Source organism: Tamandua tetradactyla, chromosome 15 (genome assembly GCF_023851605.1).
Source record: "Tamandua tetradactyla isolate mTamTet1 chromosome 15, mTamTet1.pri, whole genome shotgun sequence".
Taxonomy (NCBI): domain Eukaryota; kingdom Metazoa; phylum Chordata; class Mammalia; order Pilosa; family Myrmecophagidae; genus Tamandua; species Tamandua tetradactyla.
Window position 1 is genome coordinate 21,087,545 of NC_135341.1, and position 15,233 is coordinate 21,102,777.

Consider the following 15,233-nt stretch of genomic DNA (forward strand, 5'->3'; position numbering starts at 1 on the left):
AGGGTCTTGTCTTCAAGTTCACAGATTTGAACACCAATCTGCTCTTGAAACTCTCCTGGGCATTTTTCATTTTAGTTATTGTTGGTTTTCAACTCTAGTAGTTTAGTTTGATTCCTTTTTAAAATTTCTCTTTCTTTACTTAGACTCTTGTATTGTTCATTCATTGATTTCCTGATATTCTTTGTTTCTTTCTTTGTACTTCCCTTCACCTCCTTGAGCATCTTTAAGATGATTTTTTTTTTTACATCTTCATTTGGTATGTCTGCAGTTTGGTCTTTTTCATTGGTGTTTTTTGTATTTTTATCCTCTTCATTTGGATGGGCCATTGTTTCCTGTTTCTTTGTCTTGTAAGATTTTTTTTTTTTTTTTTTTTTTTTTTTTACATGGGCAGGCACCGGGAATCGAACCCAGGTCCTCTGGCATGGCAGGCAAGCATTCTTGCCTGCTGAGCCACCGTGGCCCGCCCTGTCTTGTAAGACTTTGTTGTACTCTGTACATTTTAATATTTTAAAATGTTAACTCTGGGGTTTATTCCTTAGGATGTCTGTTTCTTGGTTTGGCAATCAGCTGTTTATAAGACAAAGATTTTCTTGAGCTTCAACCCTCCTATCAGGAAGGTCTGCCCACACTTATCCACTGTTGGTAGGAATGTAAAATGCTGCAACTGCTCTGGAAGGCAGTTTGGTGGTTCCTCAGGAAGCTAAGTATAGAATTGCATATGATCCAGCAATCCCATTGCTAGGTATATATTCAGAGGAACTGAAGGCAAAGGCACAAATGGACATTTGCATAGTGATGTTTATAGCTGCATTCTTTATGACTGTCAAGAGACAGCAACAGCCCAAATGTCCATCAACAGATGAGTGACTAAACAAGCTGTGGTATATACATACAATGGAATATTATGCAGTTGTAAGACAGAATAAAGTCATGGAGCATGTAACAACGTGGATAAAACTTGAGGACCTTATGCTCAGTGAAATTAGCCAGAAACAAAAGGACAAATACTGTACAGCCTCATTACTATGAACTAACATTAATGAGTGAACTTTGAGAGTTGAAGTTAAGAACACAGGTTATCAGGAGATAGAAACAGGGTAGAGGTTGGGCATTTGGTGCTGAAGGTATACAGATTCTGCTATAGGACTGAATATAAAAATTTAGAAATGGATAGCACAATACTACCTCACTGTAGCACAATAATTTAAGTACATTGAATGAAGCTGAATGTGAGTATGATTGAGGGAGAAGGGCTGGGGGCACAAATGAAACCAGAAGGAAAGATAGAAGATAAAGACTGAAATGGTATAACTTAGGAATGCCTAGAGTGGACAATGTTGGTGATTAAATGTACAAGTGAAAAAAACCATTTTTGCATTGGGTAGAACAAATGAATGTTAACATTGCAAGGTATTGAAAATGGATGGTATAAAGGAAAAATGTACAATCAATGCAAGCTAGGGTCTATAGTCAACAGTAACATTGTAATATGCTTCCACTGAATGTAACAAAAGCATTATGCCAAAACTAAATGTCAGCAGGTGTATGTGTGTGTGGGGGGTGTGCATAGGAGAGGGGTATGGATTCTTTGTGGAAAAAAAGGAAATGTCGTCATGTAGATTATGGTGGTGAAGGCATGTCTATTTACTTAGGTTGGATTTAGGATGTGTGAATCAAACTGTTTAAGAATGAACAAAGAGAAACAAGTGCTAGAGAAAATGTGGTGAAAGATGTGCCTAGTCACTGTGGGTAGGGAAGCTGAGAGGTGCAGCTCTTGGAGGGCAGTATGGTGGTTCCACAGAAGGCTAGGGGTGGGGTTTCTACGTGATCCTGCAACCCCATCGCTCAGTATATACTTGGAGGAAGTGAGTGTGGGGACATGAATGGACATTCGCACACTGGTGTTTCTGGCGACAGTGTTCGTGATCCACAATGAATGGAGGTAGCCTAAGGTTACAAAGACTGAGGAATGGAAAGGGGTACTGTGTTGTATACATACAAATGGGCTACTGAGCAGCTGCAAGAAGGAATGAAGTTGAGAGGCATGCAACTAGGTGAATGAAACTTAAGGACTGTATGTTGAATGAAATGTCAGGAACAAAATGACAAATATTATCATGCCTCACTCATATGGACTAACTATAATATAAAAATTCAGTGAATTGAAGTTGAGAGCATGGGTTGTTAGGGTGGGGCCTATTGCAAAGGTTCCTAGATGGTAAACTCTTACAGCAGTTAAATATATTTAGAAGTTGTAATAGTCACTTCTTAATCCTGAGATACTGAGCTGTTTATATATAACCTGCTATTCCCAGGAACTTCAGGTACTTATGTGACACCTGGGACTCAGAGTTAGAGCTCTGAAGCTATGAAAGTCAGCAGTATCCCATACAAGAGCTGTTAAAAAAGTTGAAAAAGGGGTCAGACTTTGATTAGAGACATGAATGAAACTGATCTGGATAGGACTGGGGTAGATGTGAATACATGGGAAAAGACAATATCATGCATATTTTAAAACTTCAACGTTTGTGTGAGACCAAGGGGAGAGATGTTTATTTGCTGGGAAACTTACATTTTGGGTAGCGCATTAACAAGTTTAACTTACATAGTCAGTTTAGTTGGACACAATAAGTACATGGAATCTTGAATAGGGTGTGAGATATTGTTGGTTTGACAAGGTAGTGTGATGCCCTGATATATCCCACAGTAACTGGCAGTGAATGAAGTATTTGTAAAGTCCCCTTGGGGAACCAGGGAGAAAGGAGGAAATATTCAACTTTCCCATTTGGAGAATTTCTGACATTCTTGCAAGCAGTGGGAACAACCATATCAATAGGCTAAGCCCTCAATCTTGGGGTTCAACCCCTATGAAACTTATTCCTGCAAAAGATAGGCTAAGCCTACTTATAATTATGCCTAATCATCACCCCCAGAGAACCTCTTTCGTTGCTCAGATGTGGCCTCTCTCCCTAAGACAGCTTGGCAGGTGAACTAACTGCTGTAGCCACTACGTGAGACATGACTCCCAGGGGTATAAATCTCCCTGGCTACGTGGGACAGCACTCGCAGGATTTGCTGGGGCCTGGCATCAAGGGATTGAGAAAGCCTTCTTGACCAAAAGGGGGAAGAGAGAAATGAGACAAAATAAAGTCTCAGTGGCTGAGAGATTTCAAATTGAGTTGAGAGGTTATCCTGGAGGTTATTCTTATGCATTATATAGATATCCCTTTTTAGTTTGTGGTGTATTGGAGTGGGTAGAGGGAAGTACCTAAAACTTTTAAGCTGTGTTCCAATAGCCTTGATTCTTAAAGGTGATTGTGTAACTATACAGCTTGTACAATGTGACTGTGATTGTGAAAACCTTGTGTCTGACGCTCCTTTTATCCAGGGTATGGAGAGATGAGTAAAAAAAATATGGACAATAAATAAATAAATAATAGTGGGGATAAGGGGTAAAATAAATTAGGTAGATGAAAACAATAGTGGTCATGGGGGGGGTAAGGGATATGGGATATATGCGTTTTTTCTTTTTTCTTTTTATTTCGTTTTCTGGAGTGATGTAAATGTTCTGAAAATGCTCACGGTGATGAATACACAACTATGCGATCATATTATGCGCCACTGATTGTACACTATGTATGGATTGTATGTGTGTGAAGATTTGTCAATAAAAATATTTAAAAAGAAGGTCTGTCCAAAGGGAGTGTAGTGTACAGAGTTTCCCTGTCTCTCAGGGCCTCTGCCTTGTCCTGGGACTTTGCTTGTTGGTTGTTTTGGAGTCCCCTGTTTACAGGTGTTTGGTTGTCCCCTCCATTTCCCAACGGACAGACCTTCCTTTCCTACTTATTTGATATTCACAGGCCTTTGTCCCAGACTGCCAGCCTTTATAGTTCTTAGCTCTTCTAAAACATGTTGCTTTTACCTGGAGGACAAATTTTGGGTGGAGGGTCACCCTAAAAGGATTTTCCTCAAGTCAGTCTTTCCCCACCAAAACAGGGCTAGGAGGACCCATGTAGGGAGTGCAGAGCAGCTTCAAAGTACCCTGGAGAGGGGATCAGGAAGGGCTCCAAAAGCTTCTCTGACAGGTCCCCGAAGCCCAGCAAGTGCAACTCTTCAGTTAATTGTCTCTCTACCCCCTACCCTCCCCCCAAAACTGAGTCTGGGTAGGTTTGAAATAATGGCTGCATCAGCCCTGGTCCGGGACAGGTAAGAACAATAGCCCTCAGAGATCTGAATTTGCTCATCAAAAGCTATGGCTCAGCTGTGCCCACCCCATTCTCTTACAAGAAGGAATTTTGTCTTCTGTCACCAGCAGCTAGCCAGGGGCTGGATCCCATGGAGGCCTGCTGCAACAGTGGAGGATGGGCGCTGGGAGCCAACATGCAGAGTGGGTAATTTACAGTTCTTTACCATAATTTATCTGCCTCTTCCGCCCACTCTTCCCTGAACGGTGTACAGTATTTTTCTGGCCTCTGGAGTTTCAAAATAATTGTTTCAGACAGTTCCTGGCTGTTTAATAGTTGTTTTAGTAGGAGGGCTGGGTCCTGGAGCTTCCTTCTCTGTCATCTTCCCCCCCATAATTCATTTTTAATACCTTTAATATGGAACAGCCCTTTTCCCCAAATGCTTGATGTTCAAAACTAAGGAGAAGCACCGAAGTGTCCTTCTGTGAAAATGATAGATGACTGTTTCTTTTGTAGATAGATATGAGGAACCAACCAAAAAAGGAATTTGAAATGACTTATGCTGGATCTGCACACTTCGGTTGAGAACTGGGGACATTCGCCTGATAACCCAGGACAAGAAAAAAACACCCAAAGAAACAATCAGTGAGCACCTTTGCTCTTTCATTAATTTTTCACCACCATGCACCAAGTGCTCTTCTCAAAACAGATAAAATCTCCCGCCCTTGCAGCATGTGCTTCCTCATGGAAGAAACAATGACCAAGATAAATCAATAAAGTATGTGTAGTGCTTGGATAGTGGCAAATATTTGGGAGAAAAAATAATGGAGGGAAGGATATGAACGGGATTTGTTGAGGAGGTGGTGAAATTCTGGATAGGGTGACTAGAGAAGCCTTATTAAGAAGGTAGGTTTTGAGTAAAGACCTGCAGAATATAAGACAGCCAGCCACATGGCTGCCTAACTGGGGAGAAGCCTTCATGGCAGAGGGAAGAAAAGGAGTCAGGACTTGAGATAAGAGTGAGCCTGGTGGGCTTATCAATCTAGAAATATGAAGGTCTTAATTGTATTGATTAGTGGTTTTTCATCTTCTTAGGGTTAGAGACCCTTTACAGAACATGACAACAAACGTACATATACTGACCAAAGAGAAAATGGATTTGATGGAAGGAAGGGAGATGAGTGGGAGATTGTGGTTCTATTTTAAATAAGAGGCAATAATAGCCTCAGGGAGTGTGTGTAGCTCAGGCTCCTAAAAGGTTATTTCATTTGGATACAGACATGGGGTTTCATTTACTCAGTTAAAACAATAACATAAAGTTCCAAAGTATTTCTAAATCCTTTTTTTTTTTTTCGGCTATGGATGGCTAGAGGAAAAAATTCTCATTAATTAAAAAATCTTTGGAAGGCCAAGCATCTGGCACTCGCGCCATGGAGGGGCCGACGTGGATGCGTCCAGGACCTGGGACAAAGGACCCTCCGTGGCCCGGCCTGAACTCAGAAGCCCAGAAGCGCTGCTCACTTATTAACGTGGGGAGGAAACGTCTGTACAATGTTAAGTCTTAACTGGTGCAAGGATGAAGTACGAGCCGCAAATCCCTTATGAGGGTCCCGCGGGCGCTCCAGGCTGGCGGAACCAAGCAGCGCGGCCGCATTTCCGGCCGGGACGTGTAGGGCGGGACGCGCGTCTGCCATCCCCAGAGGCTGCCACGGCGCAGGCGCGAGTGTGGCCGTGAGGTTTCGAGCCACCCTAGTGCACCGTGCTGTCCGAACCACTTCGGGCGCATCCCGAGCATGATGTCTAAGCTTGCCAAAACCTCTGCCCTCCGCCTTAGTCCGGATGAGCTGGACTTCATCCTTTCAGACAGGGTGGTTAATGGACGGGTGAGCATGTGATGTGAGCTGGAACAGGAGAGCTTCTTCAGTGAATTTCAAATGGAAGGCGTCTCAGCGGAAAACTGTGATATTTATTCAAAGCTGACATCGGAAAACCTGTCTCGTCCCTTGAAAACCTCCCGGGATGCCAGAACTTTGAAAATCGAGCTGACCAATGAACACTTTTCTTGCCTTGCAGTCTCCAGAACTGTTATGTTTCAAGCACTAATCACATTGTGACACATGCCATCCCTATAAAGGTTATTCCCAGGAAACTGTGGAAGGATTTACAGGAACCTACAACCCCAGACTGTGATGTTCGTATTTATTTACCAGTGTTGAGGACTATGAAGAGTGTTATGGAGAAAACGAAAAACATCAACAATAACCTTATTACTGGAGCAAACCTAAATGGAGAGCTGAACTTGAAAATAGAAACAGAATTATTGTGTGTTACAACTCATTTTAAAGGCCTTGGAAATCGTCCATTAGCCTCTGAAAATGCCTGTCAAGATAGAAACCCAGAACAAATGGCTGAGGTGCACACAGATACTAGGAAGCTCCTACAATTTCTTGCTGGACAACAAGTAAACCCTACAAAGGCCTCGTGCTATTTTATGTGAAACATTAAGAGAGAATATCCACTTCTCCCAACTTGAAGGTACATTATTGATACCAAAAATATTTGCAAAGCAGTGTAACAGATAAAAACTCCACAGAACTAGATTTCATTTGACAGTCCTGAGGTTTTTTTTCAGCGACTTCAAAAAAGTATTAAATAGAAATGGTCTAGGGATAGGCATTGAATCAATATGCACCAGTAAGTTTGTTAAATCATCTTTTTGCTCCTCGGATACAGGAAAACTGAGGTAAAAAATGCTGTGTAATTCCTATTAATTGCCTACAGTGACAGAAAATTTATCAATTACTTATTGACTTCTTTGAGACCATAAGAAAATAGCAGCAGCTCCAAGGTAGAAGCCTTCCATAACTGAATGAAGGTACAGCTAGAAGCCAATTAGATTTTATAAAATTAAATAGTTATAGAAATGAAAATCTCTGTCCCTCACCCATTCTTTCTTGCCCCAGACATTAGGGATCCCAAGAATGTCTGTTAAGGCTTTTGATAGAATTACTGCTAATAATGTTATTAGTTAACATTCCTAGCACTTTTCAATTTGCTGAGCAAAAACACCGAGCTTGGTACAATTATTGTCTTCAGATAATACCAGAAGACTATCAGAATGTGCTCTGTGACAAGTGATAGAAAACCTGGAAAACCAGGGCTTATGCAAATGAAATTTAAAGTTTTTCCTTTTATCAAAAGTTCAGAGGTGGGGTCGATTCCCAGTGACTGCCCAAGTGAAAAAAAAAAAAGGTTCAGAGGTATAGTGTCCAGGGATGATGTTAGTGCCCTGGTTTTGTAAGAAATCCTTTCCATCTTAGTGTGTAATGTGCTTTCTTGTGCACAATATGGGTGCTGCTATTCCAGGTATCATGTCTACACAATAAACAAAGGGGGTGGGAAGGTAAGGGCCCAAATTGATTGCCTAGTGACTCTACTCTATGAGAAAATCTTTCTTGGAAGCCCCATTCAGCAATTTCCTCATAAATCTCAATGGTTAAGGCCAACCCAAGGAAAGTTGGAAATTAACTTAGTCTTCATGATGCATGAAATAATTGAGGTTCATATATCAGGACAAAAGAAAGAATAGCTATTAATAGCTATTCTTCCTTTTGTAGCCAATTTGCAGCAACTGAGGTTAATCAAGATAAGGTAACTCATCAAAGTCACATTACATGGCAAATAAAAGGTAGACCTGGGTTTTGAACAGCTCTAACTCCAAAGTACTGCTTTCTTGACCTCTGCTCAACAGTTAGCAAATTGAGGATCCGTGATTGTTGGTGTGTTGCTTTATGAATCTAAAATGAAATTGCTTGACAAAAAAATGTAGAAGTTATTAAATTCAAGCATACTTGGGGAAATACAAATTCACAATTCACCTTATTTATACAGGTTAGGATAGAAAATTTTTTCACAACATTTTTATTTTTTATCACAACACTGATAATAGATATAAGAAATACAGTTTATGAATTTAACTTTACATCTTATTCTTTTCTAGTTGTTGATTTTTTCCCCCACCGTGGCCTAACCAGGTATGGCTAAGTGTTCTTTCTTTTTCTGCCATTTAAAAAGACATACAGTTTAATGAAATATATAAAAATCCTTTTCCAATTTTTAAATCTAAAATCTTGCAAAAAGATATCATAAATGAACCAAATATTCTAGAGTAGAAAAAGGTTGAAGCAATCTAACTGTATTTACTATGTAGGTAGCAATTAGCTGAGCCAGGGCAGTCCTTGGCTAAGGGAGGTTAAGTGTCCAGTTTAGGGTTACCCAGTTATTAACTGATAGAGCTAAGATTCGACCTGAGGTCTCTCTGGCTTCACAGCACATTATACCCTTTCTTCTACTTTAGATTTGCCTGGATTAATTTAACTCATTCTCTTATGAAACTCATTGTTTCTTTTATTATTTTTATCATATTTTTTATGTTCAATGTATTCCTCCTGCTTTTTAGGCACTCCATATTTTTAAATCAATCAATCAATATTCTAATGAGTTATTGTTGGTTTATAGCCTATATATATATGTATATGTGTATTAGTAATCCCAAGGTACAAATCACACTCTTTAAAAAATAAGTTTGTTGAGGTTTAATTCATATACCATAAAATTAATATACTTTAAGTATATAATTCAATGATTTTTAGTATATTCACAGACTTGTGCAACCATTGCCATTACCACAACTAATTTTAGAACATTTTCGTCATCCCCAAAAGAAACCTGATACCCATTAGCAGTCAGTCCTTTTTCTGTCCCTCCACCACCACCACTCCTCCTCAACAACTCAGCCCTAGACAACCTTTTTTTTTCTGTATGGATTTGCCTGGTCTGGACATTTCACATAAATGGAGTCATGAACTCATAAAATATGTAGTCTTTGTGACTGACTTCTTTCATTTAGCTTAATGTTTCCAAGGTTTATCCATGTTGTAGTTTGCAACAGAACTTCATTTCTTTTTATGGTAAATAATATTCCATTGTATACATATACCACATTTACTTGTGCATTCATCAGTGGATGGACATTTGAGTTGTTTATACCTTTTGGTTGTTATAAATAATGCTACTGTGAATAATCATGCAAGTTTTTATGTGGACATGTTTTCTCAATTCCCTCAGATATACACTGTGCCGATTAGAAAGGATTATGTACCCTGGATGGATTAATCCTAATCTATTTTGTGGAAGCAGCTGTTTCTTTTAATCCCTATTCAGTAATGTAGTTTGGAAACTTGATTAGATTATCTCCAGGGAGATGTGACTTGCCCAATTGTGGGTATTAATTTTTGATTAGAGGGAAATGTGACTCCACCCATTCCACGTGGGTCTTGATTAGTTTACTGGAACCCTTAAAAAGAAGAAGCATTTTTTTTGGAAGAAGCTTCAGAGCCTTGAGACCCAGGAGAGCCCACTCAGCCAAGGGCCTTTGGAGAAGAAGAAAGAAACCCCCTTGGGAAAGCTTCATGAAACAAGAAACCTGGAGAGAACACTAGCAGACATCACTATGTTCTCCATGTGCCTTTCCAGTTAAGAGAGAAGCCCTGAACATAATCGGCCGTTCTTGAGTGAAGGTAACCTCTTGTTGGTGCCTTAATTTGGACATTATTATAGACTAGCCTTCATTGGGACATTTTCATAGCCTCAGAACTGTAAACTTGCAACTTGTTAAATTCCCCTTTTTAAAAAAAAATCTTTTACACTGGATATGTTTGGTCAGTACTACCAGCTTGAATTCTTGATGGTCTTCTTTGAGAATCCTTTTTCCCGATTATCACTTCGAGTCATAGCTTTTCTCTCTCTTCCTCTCTGTTTCATATTCTCATGACTCATCTGAATTTCAAATCCACCTATCTCTCTGCTATCTCCATATGTGGATGTCCTACTCACTCTCACAATTTAACATGTCTGAAAAAGAACCAATGTTTTCCCTCCCTAAACCTACTCCTCCATCTAAGCATATCCGCTTTGCTGATAACATAATCTCATACCACTTTTGGAAACTCTGGGGGCTTTCCTAAACTTCTTCCTTACCCCACTCTTACTGCATCCTTTGGATTGTGCAAGGCCCCAGGCTCTGGATCAGACAGATCTGATTTGATTTCTGGCTTGTTATGTACCTTGGGCCTCCTTTATGGTGGTAAACCCTCCTATGCAGGATTTCTGTGAGCTTTAAATGAGATAATACCTGTAAAGCCCTTGGTACCGTAGCTGTGAAGTAGCAAGTGCTCAAGAAATACTTGACGTTATAATTAAATTTTACTGTTTTCTCTTCAGACAACTGTAATCCCCTCCTAAACATCTCCCCACTTCTATTATATCAGCTTATTATTTAATTGGTAGCATAAGCTTTTTAAAGCACAGATTTGTTCACAGCCTTCACATACTCAAAACTTCCAATTGCAAAATAAGTGTGTTCATTCTGCCTTTTAAAATCTTTCAAAACTAGGCCCATCCCAAATTTATAGCCTCATCTCCTTCCAACTTCTCCACCCTTAAGTACACTTGCCCTCACACAACATTCATTCATGCTCTCTCTCTCACAGGCCTTTGCACACATGCACTCACACATGCACATTCACCCTCACACCCACACCCACACCCACACCCACACCCTTACATATGCATATATTCCTTCTGCCCTCCTCTGCTGCTGATCTATCAGTCCTGCTCTTCTCTCCACATGAGATTCAGTATTTCTCTGCCTAAACCTGTATTTTGCCCATTAAAGCCCAACCTTTGTTCTCACATTCGATCTCCTCCTCCTCTTCCTCTAAAAAAATTTCTCTGGCCTTGGAGCCTAGCATAGTATTTTGTACACAATGATTTCTCAATAACTGTTTGTTTAATTCAGTTAGGCAGATTTCAGTCTCTAAGAGCTAAATGTAAACATGCAGACAGCACTTAAGCATTACGTTTACCCAGCCACCTGCCGCTTCCCATTTTCACAGTTTACCTTACAACTGTGTGTGTGAGAACTGTATTTGCATAGCAATCTGTTTTGCAAATTGCCAACAAGCCCAGATTTGCCCAGTCTTTGTATCACTACACCTTACAGTTAGACCCTTCATCACTGAGTCTAAATAGGACGTGCCACCTGAACATTTAGACCAAAGATTAAAAACTGATTCAACCAATTCAATTCTCTGAATGTAACTAAAAAATAGTGGTGTTTAGGGGTGTGACTAATGGGGAAATGGATCCTCAAGGGATCCACAAGTTTCCTACCCACATTAGTTCTGGTCAACGTGCTTACCAATGATTGGGATGACGATTTAGATAACATGATTCTATGCATGCAATACTGTGGTCTGTCTTGACATGTAGTTAGCAGAATGATGGCGTGAATAAGAATCAGACAGCTGTTTCTTTAAAGTTGGAAAGCCATTCCATCTGAGGATTCCCTTCCTAACTTTGGGTGAGGGAAGTGGCTAAGAACTTTCTAAGATTAGCACCAATTCCCTTACCCTTATACAGATGACCATCTGTTGTTTGTTCATGTACTTACAGAAAGCCACATAGAATAGTGTTACCAGACAAATGCCATGGATTCTCTTGCCTGACACGCCCAGTAACTAATTCCTGAGACATCAGTGTTTCAAAAAGAAAGAATTTATTACTAGATGCATAGTAGGAGACAGATGGCCTAGCAGCCCAAAATCTGTCTCCTCGAAGTGCAATAATTCAGATAGTTTTATTAGAGAAAAGATGGTTTAGGATAATGAGCACAGCGGCCTCAACTGATGTAATTAGAGGTACTCTGATTACTGAGCATGTGCAGATGGATGACATGCTTAGTCACAGAATGTATGAAAGAAAATGACAGAATGAGGTATAGTTGACTTTAGATTAAAGTCTAAGCTACTGTGTATGTCAGGTGGGCCCACTTTGGTTAGATTCAGTCTCGGTTATCAAGATAACTTTGGACTTTGGGTGGGTTAGTTCTGGGCAGACCCAAGACTCTTCATTAATAAGCACTAGGGTCTGTCTTTAGTGATCACAGTACTCTAAAGTTGAAAGACTGGATAACTGGGTACAAATGGTAGTTAGTCACAAGGTTTTTACAATCACAGGGGCGGAAGAGAAGGGCTATACAATCATTATCAGAGATCAAGTCAGATGGATTACAATTTAGACATTTCAGGAATTTCCCTCTGTCTATTCCAGTATACCAGGAAGCAAAAAGGACTGTGATTCAGTAATCAAAATCATCCCTTAAATCCTAATTTCTAAATTACAACAATATCAGTGGTATCCATCTCCCCGGTGAAGATGTAAGGGATTTTACAACTTTGTACGTGAATGTGTTTGACATCAAATGGGTCTTTCAGGATGAAAAATGTTTCTGGTACTTAATAGACTCTATTGTAATTGAGAAATCAGGATTTAAGGAATGATTTTGAATACTGAATCATTATATAGCAAAATCCCAGGACAAGACAGAGGCCCTGAGAAATGGGGAAAACTCTGCATACTACACTCCCTTTGGGCAGACCTTCTTTTTAAATATTTTTATTGACAAATCTTCACACACACACACACAGTGCATACATAGTGTACAAGCAGTGGCTCAGAATATGAGGCAAAGGCTCTAATGCTAATGAAGAATTTGAAGTCAGCCATTAATTAGCTTCAGCCCCGGACATTTGTAAATTGTGTCAGCTAGACTTGTTCTTGAAAGATAACTTGTTTCCCTTTCTTTTGGCTTACATCCTTTCGTACTAAACTGATAGCTCTGCCTCCCCTTCTTTCAACTTATGTTCTTCTATTGAAAAGATAATGATAACCCTGTCTCCTTTTCTGCTTTGAACTTGGGATTTGAAATGACCACATCTCCCCTTGCTAAAATCCTTAAACACCTTGAACCCCTAAACTCAGGGAGACAGATTTTGGGTTGCTAGGCCATCTGCTTCTACTAAACACCTAGTAATAAACTCTTTGAAACCCCAGTGTCTCAGGAATTGGTTATTGAACATGTCAGGCAAAAGAATCCATGGCTATGTCCAGTAACATTGTGTTGATGAGAATGTTTATAAATCTAGCCTAAAAAGAGGTGAAATATATTGCTAAATCTCAGTTGGACAGTTCCCTTCAGCAATGGTTGTCTTAGATGGGATTATAGAATAAAGGAACTTATTTTACCTAAAGTTAAAGAGAGTAAGCTTTTTGTCTCCAGTATTTACTCATAAAAAAAAAACAATGAAGAAGTAGTTATTTGTTTTTACAATAACTGTACTGAAGATTATAAACAATTGTTTTTTACTGAAATGGAGTTGAGTAGAAAAGGAAAATAGAAAGTTAAATTGATGTCTCAATGTCTTTCTTCCAAAGGCTTGGAGAAGTCATAAAGCATACTATCATTATTTTCTTCCCTCCTTAACAATTTTCCACATAAAATTTTTGTGGCTTTCACCAACAAAGTATGTTTCCCGGTGAAGAAACTCTTTCTATTCATGCAGAAAACATGAGACCCAGATGTTTGGATGGGTTGTCATGAACTTGATTACATTTCCTCTGAGAAAACTGAAAACATAGTCTTTTAGAGCATTATTTCCTCGAAAAGCTTTTCCCCATGATCCCAGGTAGGGGTAACCTACCTTCTGTGCATAATCACAGCATTGTAGAAACCCACACCATAGCTTGGGGCTCTAAAAACCATATTTGGGAAAAGTTATTTTCATTTAAAATCTCTTGCTGGTTCCTAAACAAGGGATAGTGAGGGCAGGGATGAAAGCTGAGAGAGGGCTAAATCGTAGTGATAAGAAAAAGGAGCAGGAGATCATGGGAGAGAGAAACTGTGGAGGGCTGGAGAGGCTGGTGTAGGAGGGAGGGTGGGAAGAAGTTGCTTGCAATAGAGCACGCAGATTGTGGGCATGAAATGGGGCCGTGAAAAGAAGATCAAGCCATCTAATGAGGTTTTGTTTATTTTTGTTAAATCTTTGTTGTGTGTTGTTCAGTATACACTTCTGCAGCTCTCCATGAAATCTTCTGTAAATCCAGTATCTGCCTCATGCTTGTGGTGGTGCTGAGAAACGTACAGGCTATTGCTAGGCTGACCTCGTGACCTGATTTCCATGGGATAGGTCTGTTGCAGAGATTCACCTGTTGTCCTGCATTTTCAAAGTGCTCACTTTTACTTTCTAATGTACATGAGTGTGGATGATAAATTATAAGGTCCCACAAAATAGTTCTTATCTATGACTTTGAAGACCAGCCACATTTTATCCTCAAACGCCTACTACCTCTCTATCTTCATCCTTGAAATTTTGGGTTTCTTAAGAGATGTGGTACTTCGTGTATTCATTCAACATTATATACTGACTTCTGTATTATATGTGTTAGGTATTGGGATATAATGAAGAATAAGGAATGGTCTCTGCACCTTACAATATGTTGGGGTTGGCTGTTGTGTAACCTAACAGTTATAAACCAGAAAGATAAAGGTTACAACAGGGTTCCTCCATCTTGGCACTATTGACACCATTCACATTTTGTAGGGGGCTGTCCTGTGCATGGCAGGATGTTTATCTGCCTTGGTCTCTAATCCCCAGATGCAGGAGCAACCCACAGAGTAGGAACAAACGAAACTGTCTCCAGACATTGCCAAATGACATACCACCTGAACTGAGAACCGCTGGTTATGTTCCTAGACACAGGGTGCCATAGGAGAAGTACCCAATCCAGACATAGGCAGAGTCTTCTTAATCCATCATAAACCTCGCGGAAACTTAGTAAGTGCTTGATGAGTGAGTGAAATGCACAATGACCGCATTGCCCTTCAGGATTCTTGAGATCAAGCCTAGAAAACTAGGGGGAAGTTAAATATGGTGCAATAGGCAAAACTTGGCAACTGAATTTTACTCTGTGTCAGTGGCCCCAACATTAATCTAAGAAATACTCTCTCTGTGCCTCCAAAGGGACATGCTCCCCAAATATCACCCAGCATATTGTCTGGGAGTTATTTTCCTGTTAATAAACACTGATTGCCAAGCATTTGGCAAATACCAGGTGCATGAAAATGCTAAATACTCATTATAAAGCCAC

General features: G+C 39.9%; 1 protein-coding gene and 1 pseudogene across 3 annotated transcripts in view; one reads left to right on the forward strand and one right to left on the reverse strand.

Annotated features, from left to right (window-relative positions):
* SYNPR (synaptoporin) overlaps positions 1-15,233 on the reverse strand; it is a 321,242-nt gene that overhangs the window by 31,370 nt on the left and 274,639 nt on the right. The window lies entirely within an intron of this gene.
* LOC143656971 (checkpoint protein HUS1 pseudogene) lies at positions 5,903-6,774 on the forward strand (annotated as a pseudogene).